Source organism: Pinus tabuliformis, chromosome 4_1 (genome assembly GCF_031772625.1).
Source record: "Pinus tabuliformis cultivar Carrire ecotype Pingquan chromosome 4_1, CPIR1, whole genome shotgun sequence".
Taxonomy (NCBI): domain Eukaryota; kingdom Viridiplantae; phylum Streptophyta; class Pinopsida; order Pinales; family Pinaceae; genus Pinus; species Pinus tabuliformis.
The window spans coordinates 589,865,722-589,880,375 of record NC_142303.1 but is presented as its reverse complement, the minus strand read 5'-3'; the positions used below and the strand labels follow the sequence as shown (position 1 = coordinate 589,880,375).

At 39.2% G+C, this 14,654-nt stretch overlaps 1 protein-coding gene and 1 pseudogene across 6 annotated transcripts in view; one reads left to right on the top strand and one right to left on the bottom strand.

The window, feature by feature from the left end:
- The window catches only part of LOC149177346 (uncharacterized), a 207,905-nt gene that overhangs the window by 22,340 nt on the left and 170,911 nt on the right, over window positions 1–14,654 (bottom strand). The window lies entirely within an intron of this gene.
- On the top strand, window positions 11,851–12,597 carry LOC149177347 (14-3-3 protein 7 pseudogene; annotated as a pseudogene).

Sequence of the window (14,654 nt, the reverse complement as noted above, 5' to 3'; positions counted from 1 at the left end):
TTTCTTGAATGATCATCTATGAATGTGACATAGTGTAGATGGCCTCCAAGTGATTTGGAGTCATAGAGCCACACACATCAGAGTGAATGAGATCCAAGATTTCTTTCGACCACGAAGCATTGCTTCCAAATGGTCTCTCAGTATTCTTGCCCAATGCACATCCCTTGTAGAAACCTTCATGATCCTCCTTCAAATTCGGTATTCCATCTACTATGGAACTTGGTTGGAAGTATTTTCAAATGCAGATGACAAAATCTTCGATGCCAAAGTTCGCATGGACTAATCTCAGTGTGAACTAGGGCTTGGTTTATAGGAGATATTAATCTGTAAAGCCTTCCTTCTTGGATACCAATAAATTTAGCTTGATCTATGCTTGAGTCTTTTCCCCAAACAACTACTTTTCCATCAATGAAGGCTACTCTATCTCCTTTATCTTCTAAACTTGAAATAGAAAGTAGATTTTTGTGCAAACCTAGAACAAATAGAATGTTGTTGAGGTGGATGTTGCTTCCATCCTTGAGTTTTATGGAAGTTGATCCAATGCCCTTCACTGGATAGCTTTTGTTGTCTCCAAGTTCCACAGAGTAAGTGGATTTTCCTTTTGATAAGGTCTGCAATTGGTTGGAGTGACCAATCATGTGCCTTGATGCACCACTATCAATTACCCAAATGTCTTCGATTTGGAATGTACCAGAGAGAGCTGAAACAAGACCTTCATTCCTTTCATTGATTGATGCCTTCTTTGAAGAGAATAAGAAGCTGCATGTTTCCTTGATACCTTTCTTGAGATGGTTTGCAATTTTCTTGATGAACTTCTTCATTGTAGAGGATATTTTCATGATGCCCTTAGAGAACCAAAGCTCTGATACCATGTTGATAATTGAATAAGGCAATGAATATGTTAATTCTCTTAACTTGATAACTGTTTGTGTTACCTTTTACTTATTAGCTTTGTTCGTTATTATTCTAATGTGCAATACATCAAATAGCTACTAAAATAGTAAGAACAATGACATAGTATATAGGCTACAAGCCAGGGCCAAAACCCCTCCTCTTGAGGGGAAACCCCATAAATCTCTTCTTTATCTTACAAATCTTTCAATTGATGAATACCATGACTTAGACTCAGAAAAATACTCTCCAATATTAAGTCTACACAACCTTCTGATGCAATATCTTCGACCTCCTAGTAGATCCAAAACTCTACTCCCCAACAACTGTTGCTGCCTCTCTAGGAGACTTCGATCTCCTTCTAAAAGCCTTCCTCTTGTCTTCGCTTGCCTTGACTTGAGTCCTAGGGCTAGTAAGATGCCCTAAGAGACATTCACTTGCCTTCCCTTCTCTTTTGCTTCTAAAATCAAACCCCAGAAGATCCAACGCGTAAAATCCTAACTTCGACCTTCCCAAAAGAATAGATAAGGCTCAAAAACACTTCGACTTCTTTGACTTTCTCTTCTTCACACTTCCTTCTTCAATTTCTCCTTCGCACTTCCTTCTATGACCAGGAGATGAGTGAGTGAGATGATCCAAATGGAGGACGAGTTCCTCTTATATATAGGCTTCTTCAAGGGTGGACGTAGCTCTTCATGTAGGTTGATTTGACAACTCATTAGGCCAACTTGATCTTGGAGGTATTTACAATGTGCCCATAGGGTCTTCCATATATGATAATGACTCTTCTACCTAGGACAAATCCTAGAAGCACTCAATGGGTGCTTGACCTATAAAATAAAAGAACTTGAGCATGAAACCCATGCTCCAATAATAATAATAATTTATTTTTCATTTTATATCAATACAAATTGGATCCTAGAACACTCTCTAAGTTTTCATGAACTCTGTAAATTCATGCCAAACTTTCAAAGTCTTATAAATATCAAGCTTATCAGAAGTATCCTCGTACTAGTTGCAATTTGTGGTCAGCGTGGAGCAACGAGGACCCTTGGTCAAATGCGCAGACTTTTGGCCCATGGTAATGAGCGTTGTCACAAATTAGCATGACGAGAGGTCATATCAAGAAATGGGGACAGTTTCTGATATCGCCAAGCAAACCCCTAGAAGAAGGAAAAGCCCTAAGCGACTCGGACCTGAAAAGTCATAAAACCATACGGATATCGCGTTGATTCTGTTAGAAGCGGGTCCCACACAAACCGGCAGAATATTGAAAGGGCTTCAAGCGGTAAGCGGTTTCAACCGAGTCCTACCCGATGCCACACAATGTGTGCCACGCGTCCGATGGAAGAGAGAGAAAACTGCTCACATCGGACGGGTAAACATTATGCTATTTACCTGCCTGATATGGACAGAGACCATAGGATCTAGAGGCTCTAGATCAATGACAAAAATGTGATCCGCTAGATGTTCGGATTCAATGGGGTAAACAGGTTGAGTGTATAAGATTTGAAGTCCAACATGAACGATGAGTTGGCAAAAGAATCATGTTCGTGGGCGTTCTGGGAGTTAAACGGAAATAATAGCAGTTAAAACATTTCCAAGAGAACTGACACTCAGTTTGTTATGAAACAGGTGGCCACCAACCTGTGAGGCGTTACACAATGAAGATGACGCAGAATAGAGGAATTCAAATGGATAGAGGCAGGAGAACCAGAAAGCTGGGAAGCGGAAACAAACAGTCAAAAAGATTGGCTTAAAGCCAAGAGCTGATAAAGAGACAAGCAAGCAAGAGAGAGCAAGAAGTAAAGAGCAGAGAACAAAGAGAAGTAAATCAAGCTAACCTGCAGAAGAAAAGGCAACATCAAGAGAGAAACAGAGAGAGTTAGAGAGTGTGTACTCCAGAGAAGGCTTGAGAGGTTCAAGCAAACTCTTCTGTATATGCTTGTCATGTATTGAGTCTTAGATTGGACTCATACCATTGTGACCAATAGAGGCCAAGTTTCAGTAAGGAGAGTTTGTGTACTCCAAAGACTTGGGGAATCCAAGTACCATCCTACTGATTATTATCTGTTGAAGTGAGACTCAAATTGAGCTCACTATTGTAAAAACCATACTTTGAAAACACAATAGAGAAGCCACCACTGAAGGTTGGACCAGGAGACGTAGCCCAGGAGTATTCGGTGAACTCTTTATTAAATTTGTTGTGTATGTGTTTGCTTATTATATTTCTCTTATTGCTTCAGTGTCTTTGTATTTCGCAATCTTATCGATCCGTTGCATAAAATAACATAGGCACATCCCAGCACATGAGTTTGTAATACCTTATTAATTATCTTAGATCATTTTCAGATCAAGTGGTATCAGAGCACTAGGTTGTTAAGGTTAGACAAGCTTGTTCTAGATTCTGTTGTTGAATGCTAACTAGGTCAAAGCTTAAATTACGAGAAGGAGAATTGGTAAAAGCTAACCCGGAAATTGGAAGAGTCTGTTAGCGCTTGAAATTTCACCTCAGGCTGAGAAAGGTAAACTCCAAGGCAACATCAAACCACTTAGCCTCGTAGCTAGCCCTACGGGGCAGGAGAGGGCTCTCTCCGGTCTATCTCAGTAAAGATCTTCAATGGGCGAGATGACCAATAGGGAAACACTGATTTTAGGCTAGTAAACTGATCAAGAGGTTTAAATTTTGGATTTTTAAAGTTTTGGTGGAAAATTGGGGAATGGCAATTTCGGGTGCGGGGATTGGACACAGTTTTCACAGGGAGTTCTTTGGGGTGAGGTAGGAAACAATATTGATGCTTTTGATAGAGATAGATGGATGAGAATGACTGGTGAGGAGTTAAGGAGAGCAAGCAATAACCTTGAATTCCCCTTAAACAGTTGAAAACATTGATATTAAGAAAACTTAAAAGCAGAGCATGACAGTCATGAATTCTACTTTAACACTTCATTTGCCTAATTTGTAGAAGGAAAAGTAAAGAAATGATTCACATAACACACTTACAAGTACAAATAGAAACACACCATCAATACATGTGACCACAAGAATCCCAAAAAGGACTGCAAAACCCTGATCTTCCTTTGCCAAAAATTGCAGAGATATAGTGAATAATACAATAAGAGCTTCTCCCTCAAGAGTCCAACCATGAAAATGAGCAAGAGAGTACATAATATAGATCATCTAACATCTTTCCCTGCCTCTAGGGGTCGAGCTCACTATCCTAGGAGCTGTTTCAACCACTTCTAAACTAAGCACTAAAAACTAGGCAGTCAAAACAACTTGCCTCTATAAGCTAGGAAACCAATTCATTCATTTAATTTTCACCTATTTCATGAATGAATCTTCTAGAAGAGATACATAAGTGTAAAAGTGTCATAAAATTACATCATTTACAAAAAGGAGGATAAAAATCAACTCCAAAAAGTCAAACATAGTCAAAACTACGTTTTGTTGAGCTGTAGGTTGAAATCGTGAGCAATTTGCCTGACGGGTCGCGCGCCAAATCCTGACAGGTTGCGCGCCTTTGAGAGCACTTTTTGGGTACTTCCAGGTGTCCAAATGGGGCAAGAGTAGGCTTGTTGGAAAGGTCTGGATGTCTACTTTCCAACCCAAGTGGAATTTCTGAATTTGGTGGTAATTTACCCCTCCAAAATTTCAATCTCCCAAGACTGCTTTCTGTGTGTCAAAAATGTGGCAGAAAGTCATTTTTTGCTTGTTTTTTGACTTTCTGGAGGCCCAAAACTTCACAAAATCTCTTGGCAATGGGTGATCATGTGTAACTTTTCATGAAAAATCCAGAAATGTTGAGTTTTCCCGGAACGAAGTAGCCAAATGAAAGGGTCGCGCGGGGGGTGAGACCCGTTGAGGGGACAAAACCTGTTTTTTGCCTGAAAAAACCAAAAATGACCCAAAATGCTCAAAATTTCTTGGAATTTGTGCCGGGGCTGAGCTATTTAGTGCCATGCTCCTTCAAGAAAGCCTCGGCCAAGATATGGAGGTGTTCGGACCTTTTCCTTCGTTTTTGTGCCTTGGCCAACCTCCTTGGATCTAGCGATTGAAATTTTGACATTTCTCTAAAACCATGATACCTGTGTAAAAAGTGAAGGAGGTTTTTCTTCTTTGGCGTGTTGTTGACAAAAACCTCTCTCAGTTTTCCAAAATTCATCTTTTATTGCTCTGGAACATCATTTGAGTGCGACTTGTCCCGATGTGTGAAACAAGGAATTTTGTCGAAATGGAGCGAAATGAAGGGGATAGGGGGCTTCTAAATTCTTGGGGAAATTTTTGGGAGTGGGGAGGGATGTTAGGAAGCAGGGGAAAGTGGAATCTCAAAGATTGAGCAAGGGGAAGGGGTCCAAAAGGGAAAAACACAGGCCAAACCTAGAAAATTGTCAAGTTGTAGCTAGAAACTAGGGTTTGTGCAAAAATGAGGAATTTGGGGGATCTCAGTGATGGGAAGCATTTGATAAGGTACATGAAGGATAGGGGAAGGTGTATGAACATCTGGATACAAGTTTTGCCAATGATTTGACCGTCCACGAGAAATCGCCTTCAAAACCCTAGGAGAGGGAAATGACCTTACCTAGGCGCAACTGAAGCATGAACAAGGTGTAAAATGACTCATTAGACACTGACATGACAATGAAAACCCTATGAATGATGATAGACTCAGCTGAATAGTAACATAGATTGGTGTTTGGGCAATTTTGAAAGGAGTGAAAGCAAACCCTAGACCTAATGCCTAGTGACCAAATTTTGCTTGAAAACTCTTTGAAATGACAAAATTTGACCTTGACACTCTGAGACCACTTTGTAAGAGCATATTTGATCACTGGAGGAAGGCTGGAAAGACTAACACTAACATAGTCTATCCTAAGAGGAAAATGGCAGAAGAAAGTCCCTTGGAATCAGACTCCCATTTCATGGATAGTTTCATGATCATGACGGCCATGGTAGAGGAAATGTATAGAGAATTTAAGAAAGGTAAAAATTATGAAGCATCTACTAGTAATTCTGCACAATCTCCTGATAATGACGAAAATGAGAGGAAAAGACATGAGTTTTTTCATATTAGAGTTATTTCCAAGCATCAAAAGATTGATACTTTACTTGATAGTGGCTCACAGGTAAATTTAATCTCTGAAGCAATTGTAAAGAAGCTGGGATTACTAACTACACCTCACAAGAAGCCATATCCATTACGTTGGTTATGTGATAAAGCAAAGTTACAAGTGACTAGACAATGTAAACTTAGGTTTTCTTTTAGGTCAGGCATTTGTAGATGAGATTGAGTTAGATATAGTTTCTTTGGATATATGTGGAATTGTTTTAGGAAGTCCTTACTTGTATGATAGAAAAGAAATTTTCTACAGAGCTGAAAACAAGTATCAACTAGTTAAAGAGGGAATCGAATATATTGTAAGAGCTCATAAACTCAAGAATAATTATATTCTCATAAACTCAAGGCAGATGAAAAGAATTGTAAATTCATGCAAACAATTTTTACTGATGGTTATAAAGGAAAATAAACTTGGTAAAACCAATATATTTGAGGACTATAATGCTAAATAGCAAACTGATTTAGAAAAAGTTGTTTCAGAATATGATATACTATTCCATGAACCTAAAATCCTGCCACCCCAAAAGGAAATAGTATATGATATTAATTTGTAGCAAGATGCTCCATTGCCTAACATCGGAATGTACAAGTTGTCCGCTTTAGAGAATGCAGAAATCAAGAAACAAGTACAGGAGTTGCTCGAGAAAGGGTTCATAAGACCTAGCACATCACCATGTGGGTCTCCAATTGTCTTGGTGAGAAAGAAAGATGGCTCATGGAGAATGTGCATTGATTACCGAGCACTGACCAAGATAATGATCAAAAATCGTTATCCCCTTCCTCGCATAGATGATCTATTAGATCAGTTGAAAGAAGTTGTTTATTTTTCCAAGTTGGACTTGCATAGTGGCTATCACCAGGTTAGAGTTGCAAAGCAAGATACATGGAATATTGCTTTCAAAACAAAGCAGGATTTGTATGAGTGGTTAGTTATGCCTTTTGGCTTAACTAATGCTCCTGCTACTTTCATGAGAGTAATGAATGATGTACTCAGACCTTTTATTGATGATTTTGTCATTGTATATTTGGATGATAATCTTTTATTTAGTAAAACATGGGAAGAACATTTGAAGCATGTCAAGCAGACTCTAGATGTTTTGAAAAGAGAAAATCTTTATGTTAAGCTCTCAAAATGTGAATTTGGAAAAACATCTTTGAATTATTTGGGTCATATTGTAGGGGGTAGTGAATTGAAGATAGATCCCTCTAAGGTTGCAGTCATTGTAAAATGGCCTAAACCCAAGTCTGCTACTAAAGTTAGAAGCTTCCTAGGGGCAGCACAATATTGAAAAAAGTTTATTGCTAACTTTTCCTTAATTGCAGCTCCTTTACATGCATTGACAGGATTGAATAAGGTGATTCGACACCTTGAAAGAAAAGATTAGCAAAGCACCAGTACTAGCACTGCCCAATATTCAAAGACCATTTGAGATTGAAATAGATTCCAGTGACTATGCCATGGGAGCAGTGTTGATGCAGCACAGTAAACCCATATGTTATCATTCTGAGACATTTAATTCTGCAGTATTTAATTATCCCACATATGATAAAGAATTGTATACATTAGTACAGAGTGTGAAAAAGTGGAAACATTATTTAATCGGAAAAGAGACAGTTATACATACTGATCATCAATCACTTCAGTACTTACACTCACAAACTAAGTTGCAACAATCAAGACAATATAGGTGGATGGGTTTCCTACAGCAATTTCATTTAGTCATCAAGTATAAAAAGGGCATACACAATAAAGTTGTAGATATGTTGTCCAGACCAATCATAAATGCATCTACTATACTTAAGCATAATTCAATATTGCATGAAAGCTACATTGAACAATATGCTCAAGATATAGATTCTAAAGATGTATATGCAACTTTAAGTTGTGGAAAACAAATAGAAGAATTGGATTATCAAATTAAGGACCAACTCTTGTATCATTTTGGAAAGTTATGCATTCCACAAACTGAAAGAGTAGAGATAATTCGAGAAGCACACACTTCTCTAATATCAGGTCACTTTGGTGTAAGTAAAACAGTTGCACAACTGCAAAGATTTTGTTATTGGCCAAAAATGAATGAGGCAGTTTCTAGATATGTAAGAGGGTGTACTATGTGTGCTAAAAGCAAGCCCAACAATAGAAAACTAGGCTTGTACACTCCACTACCAGTTCCTTCTCATCCTTGGGAAAGTGTTTCCATGGACTTTGTTGGGGGACTACCTAAATCTAGAAAAGGTCATGACTATTTATATGTTATTGTGGATAGGCTCAACAAAATGTGTATTTTAATACCTTGTAACAAAAAGATTACAGCTGAACAAATAGCAAAGTTGTTCTTTCAGCATGTATGGGTTCATTTTGGATCGCCCACTTCAATTATATCTAATCGATATTCCCTATTTGTTGGGAATTTTTGGTTGAGTCTGTGGGAATTGCTGGACACCAAACTAAAGAAGAGCACAGCCTTTCATCCACAAACAAATGGCCAAACAGAAGTGGTCAACAGGACAGTGATCCAGTTGCTCAGAGGCTATTGCAGGAAGCATCCCAAGCTCTGGGGTGAACATTTATGTTATTGCATCATGCTTACAACTGTGCTAAACATTCTTCTACATAGAGATCTGTTTTTGAGACCTATTTTGGTTTCACACCAAGGTCTCCCTTGGGTCTTTTCTTTGGTAAAGACATAGCGGTTGATGGACACAGTGATGTGGACAAGGAAACCAAGTTCATTGAACAAATCCAAGAGATTCACCAGGCAGTACAGGAACAGCTAGAAAAGAGCCAAGCCAAGTACAAGGCAATGCATGATAAGCATCGAATTGAGCATAGTTTCCAAGTTGGTGATCAAGTCTGATTGTATATCAGTAAAGACAAAATGCAAGGTGAAGGTAAGAAGCTAAAGTCAATAAGGTATGGACCTTTCAAGATACTTGAGAAAATTGGTGAGAATGTTTTTCATCTTGATTTACCAGCTTACATGCACTTCTACTCAGTTGTTAATGAAGAAAGCTTGAGACTATTTGAGCCTTCATTAATTGAAGATCCCGGAGAACAGAGTCAATTGCCTTCTATTGATGATCTATTACCTGAATATCTCAATGAATTGCAGGAAGATACAGTTCTAGACAATTAAGGTGAGAACTGCGCACAGAGGTGATGTTTAGTACCTCAAGATTGGGCTCAAAGGTTCAAAACCAAGCAGTGCAAAATGGATAGAAATTAGGCAAGTGAGGAATCTATACCCTCACTTAGTCGATGCTTGAAAACCAACTTTTGGTGGTCCAAAAGCTTTTTCAGTGGGAAGGCCGTGATCCAAATTGGATCCTAGAATACTCTCTAAGTTTTCATGAACTTTGTAAAATTCATGCCAAAGTTTCAAAGTCTTATAAATATCAAGCTTATCAGAAGTATCCTCGTACCAGTTGCAATTTGTGGTCAGCGCAGAGCAACGAGGATCCTCGATCAAGTGCGCAGACCATTAGCCCATGGTAACATGCACTGTCACAAATTAGCAGGATGGGAGGTCATATCAAGAAACGGGGGCAGTTTCTGATATGCAATTAGTGACTAGCCGCGCAAACCCCTCGAAGAAGGAAAAGGCACGAGCGACCCAGACCCGAAAATTCATAAAACCGTACAGATATCACGCCGATTCCGTCAGAGGCGGGTCCCACACAAATCGGCAGAATATCAGAAGGACTTTGAGCAGTAAGCGGTTTCAACCGAGTCCCACCCAATGCCACACAATGGGTGCCACACGTCCGATGGAAGAGAGAGAAAACCGCTCACATCGGACGGGTAAACATCATGCTACTTACCTGCCTGATATGGACGGAGACCATAGGATCTAGAGGCTCCAAATCGACAGCAAAAATGCGATCCAATGGATGACCAGATTCAACGGGGTAAACAAGTCAAGTGCATAAGATTTGAAGTCTGGCATGAACGATGAGTTGGTAGAAGAATCATGTTCGCATGCATTCTGGGAGTTAAAAAGAAATAACGAAAATTCAAACATTTCCAAGAGAACTGACACTCAGTTCGTTATGAAACAGGTGGCCACCTCCCTGTGAGGCATTACACAGGGATGATGACGCAAAATAGAGGAATTCAAATGAACAGAGGCAGGAGAACCAGAAAGCCGGGAAGTGGAAACGAAAAGTCAAAAATATTGGCTTTAAAGCCACGAACTAACAGAAAGACAAGCAAGCAAGAGAGAGCAAGAAGTAAAGAGTAGAGAACAGAGAGAAGTAAATCGAGCTGGCCTGCAGAAGCAAAGGGAGCTTCGAGAGAGAGAGACAGAGAGAGTCAGAGAGTCTGTGTACTCCAGAGAAGGCTTGAGAGGTTCAAGCAAACTCCTCTATATATGCCTGTCATGTATTGAGTCTCAGATTGGACTCATATCCTTGTGACCAATAAAGGTCAAGTTTCAGTAAGCAGAGTATGTGTACTCCAAAGACTTGGGGAATCCAAGTACCGTCCTATTGATTATTATCTGTTGAAGTGAGACTCAAATTGAGCTCACTGTTGTAAAAACTATGCTTTGAAAGCACAATAGAGATGCCACCACTGAAGGCTGGACCAGGAGACATAGCCCAGGAGTATTGGGTGAACTCCTTATTTAATTTGTTGTGTTTGTGTTTGCTTATTATGTTTCTCTTACTGCTTCAGTGTTTGTGTATTTCGCAATATTATCGATCAGTTGCATAAAATAACATAGGCACATCCCAGCACATGAGTCTGTAATACCTTATTAATTATCTTAGATCATTTTCAGATCAAGTGGTATCAAAGCCACGAGATTCAGATCAAGTGGTATCAGAGCCACGAGATTCAAATCATATATTTAAAAAATACATTTCATACTTATGAAGGCTGAACCTAGTTACACATTTTTCAACAGGAACTATGCGCAAGTCAACTTGAAGTGATTTGCGGATCAAACAACATGTACAATGCGTGAAGAGGTGCAATTTCACATGTATAATCTGTAATTTAAGCAAGGCATGCACAAAGAAGTTTGTCATGCAAATTATATGATCTGCGTGCAACAGTTTCAATGGTGTTTCCCTGGAATATTTGCAAAACAATCCCTACACAGACACTAACAGATTTGATGCACTAGAGATACGTAGATCAAAGTAAGATTTTGCAATCCAGATAAATAATATGATTCGCTAGTTCAATCTTGGCAAAAAACTTTATCATAGGTCAAGTTTATTGACCTAGCTATGGTTATCTCTGTGACATGTTTCGTTGGACAATTTTGTCGTATTGGAAAGTCCTGGTATCAAATTGACATGCTACAATGTGAAATTTTGGATGATTGGTCCACCCTAGACAACGCATTGTAGTACCTGGTCACCATATACATTACATGGCATGCAACATCGGATGGTCGAGTTGGCCTGGACACAGGGCCGTAGGCCTGGCCAAGAAATATAGGCCGAGGGTCTCAAACTGTATGATCCGAGAGTAATGGTATTTTTTCTCCATCAGTTGACAATAAAATCGCTGAGCTTTTGAAGAGGGCAAAGTTCGAAAGATTAGCCTAGGAAAGAACTAAGGACATGATATATTCTTTGCATAGATTAGAAGTACCCATTGTAACTGTTCACTCAAGTGGATCTGACAATGTTTCACAAGCGGACGGGGAAATTTTTCAACTTCACTTGATCTCGGGTGTAGTATCTCAGTGACAGTTGGGTAATATATGGGGTAATGTCGATATAAATCACATTAGAGTGTTCTTCCACTACTCTCTAGCTCTCGTGACACCGAAGGAGGAGTTTCAAAGAGGCCAGGCTATGCCAGTCTATGGATCTGTGTTCAAACATGATGAGTAGCGACAAGGAGTGGGAGAATCATGTTTACATGGACAAACTCGTTGAGCAGGCTAAGTGATATGATGAAATGGTTTAAGCCATGAAGAGGGTCGCAAAGTTGGATGTGGAGTTAACTGTAGAAAAATGCGATTGAGACTCGACGAGCTTCGTGGAGAATAATTTCTTCTATTGAGCAGGAGGAGGAAGTGAAGGACAATGATCATAACATGAAATGTATCAAGGAGTACAGACAGAAATTGGAAGCAAATATTTCCAAGATTTGCCATGATATTATGACCATCATTGATGAACACCTTTTTCCTTCCTCTAGTATTGGCGAATCCACTGTTTTTTACTACAAAATGAAAGGAGACTACTACCATTATCTGGCTGAATTCAGAGCATGAAATGATAGAAAAGAAGCCGCTAATCAGTGCTTGAAATCTTACCAGATAACTTCAAGTACTACAAAGTCAGATTTAGTGCCAACTCATCTAATCAGGCTTAGATTGGCCTTGAACTTCTCTGTTTTCTACTATGAAATAATGGATTTAGCTGAAAGGGCTTGTCATCTGGACAAGCAAGCTTTTGATGAAGCTATTATAGAACTTGACACCTTGAGTGAAGAGTCATACAGAGATATCATTTCATCATGCAACTTTTGAGGGATAACCTCACTTTGTGGACCTCTGATCTTCAGGAAGATGGAGGTAGTAGAGGTAGTACAACGATCGTTAGTAGTATCTATAACAGTTGACCAAGATCCAAAGAAGGGATAGAATAACCAGACAAAGAGCTGATTGAGGAGTCTTATGTTGACAACAAGTAGTGCATGGGTTGAAGGGATAAGCCCAAACTTGAAAATTTTATCAAGGAAGTTTCTCAGGTGGGCAACTAATTATGGTCTAAAGTAGCTGCTCTCTATGTGAGCATTGGAGGCAAAGGACAACCTGATACAAGAGTTAAATTCCTAAGATCAATGAATGGCTTTCTAAGCCTATTCTGCAAGATGAAGAAGTCAAAGGAATCCAAGCTTGATGAGATTGTAGATGGACTTCATTCCTACAACCCTCTACAATTTCTTCCTTAATCAAGAAATAAGTACTTCATACCTTTCTCCCTTGATTATAGCTATTTTTTCCTTGGTGAACCTCTTGTCTTTATATATTTTTTTCTTGGTTATAATTACTTCTTCCATGGCCTCCTGAATGAGGTTTACATGTACATCTTGAAGGCTTCAAAGCAATGATTTTGGCAACAGATGGCAGCATCAGGAAGAACAAAGAAAGGTTTGTGACAAGAGGTTTCTCCTAGTAAGGAGAAACAATAGAAGAAGGACCTGCTTACATGATAGAGGGAGCAATAGTGGTAGAAGGAGTTGTTCACATGACAAAGGGAGAAGCCAAGACTACCACAGTAAGACCTGCTTCAAAAGCCTGAAGGACATGGCCAAGCCACTTCATTTGAGACATGATACAGAAAGGAGCAATAGAGATCCTATAGATATCCACATATGAGCAAATTTTGGACATACATCAAAGATGAGCTTAATATGATGCTAAATGTTTCCCTCATTGGAAGGGAAGGATGAGGTCTTTTCAGGTTTTAGGTTGTCCATATCCTGAAGCCATAAAGAACACTCGTTGGGTCACAAAGGACTTTGACCAAGAGGAGATGAATACATTCACCTTTGAAGCCACCAAGACTTAGCTAGGTCATGAAGGACTTTGACCAAAAACGTGAATGTCCCAAGGCATTTACCAAGGAAATCATAGGATACATTCACCTCTAAAGTGAGAAGCACTTGGCTAGGTTGACCAAAGATGAATGTCCCAAGGAAATTATAAGGATTGGAAAAATCTTCTCCTTAGAAGCCAGGAGGACTTGGCTATGTTGACCAAAGGAGATATATGAAATTCACCTTTGAAGCTAGAAGGACTTGGCTAGGTCATAAAGGACTTTTACCAGAAAAGGTGAATGGTCCAAAGACAAATTCTCTCTTGAGAAGCTAGAAAAATTTGGATGCCTAGGCTAGGTCATGACCAGAGGAGATTGATACATTTGCCTAAGGGGCCATAAAGGACTCTGACCAACTTTGGATATATGAGGCGTTACACTGTCCACTTCAAGATGGATTTATCTATTGACATGCATCAATATGGCAAGCTCATAAACTCTTCTTAAGGAAGGAAAAATTTCAACTAAAGGAGAAATTGTTGCAGCGAAGGAAAATACCTCCCTTTGCTAAGAGGAAGTGTTGATTTTTGTGTATCATTGGGAGGTATTCCCACATGGCAAGAAGCCTCCTAAGTCGGCCTAAAAAATTATGGAAATTAAAATAAAATATATTTCATTTTTGGATTTCATGTATGTTGAAAATATGTCGCTGTGGTCGATATTTGAAGTCAACAAGTAAAAAGAAAAACTATTATTGTTATGATGTTCAACTCGGCACCAATTTGACAGGTTGACCCGACCTCATGAAGGGGTTTGACCATTTCTCAAAAACCCACTTGTTTGGACACATATAAATTGACAAAGAGACCTCCTCATTCGGCATCATCAACTCGACTTCTCTCAAGCGACTCTGATGTTCTGCTCACACATGCAAAGGAGGAAGAATTTGAAGTTTGACCAACTTAGATCATGGCATTTTTTGGCTATTTTGAATTGGAACGTTTCATTGATTGGACGACAAATATTCTGGGCATATTTTGAGCATCTTTGATTTGACCTTGACCAAATCTTTGAAGGAAAAAGATTGGACATTGACCGCAAGCCAAACTAGGCAGTTTGATTGAATTTTTTTGTGAA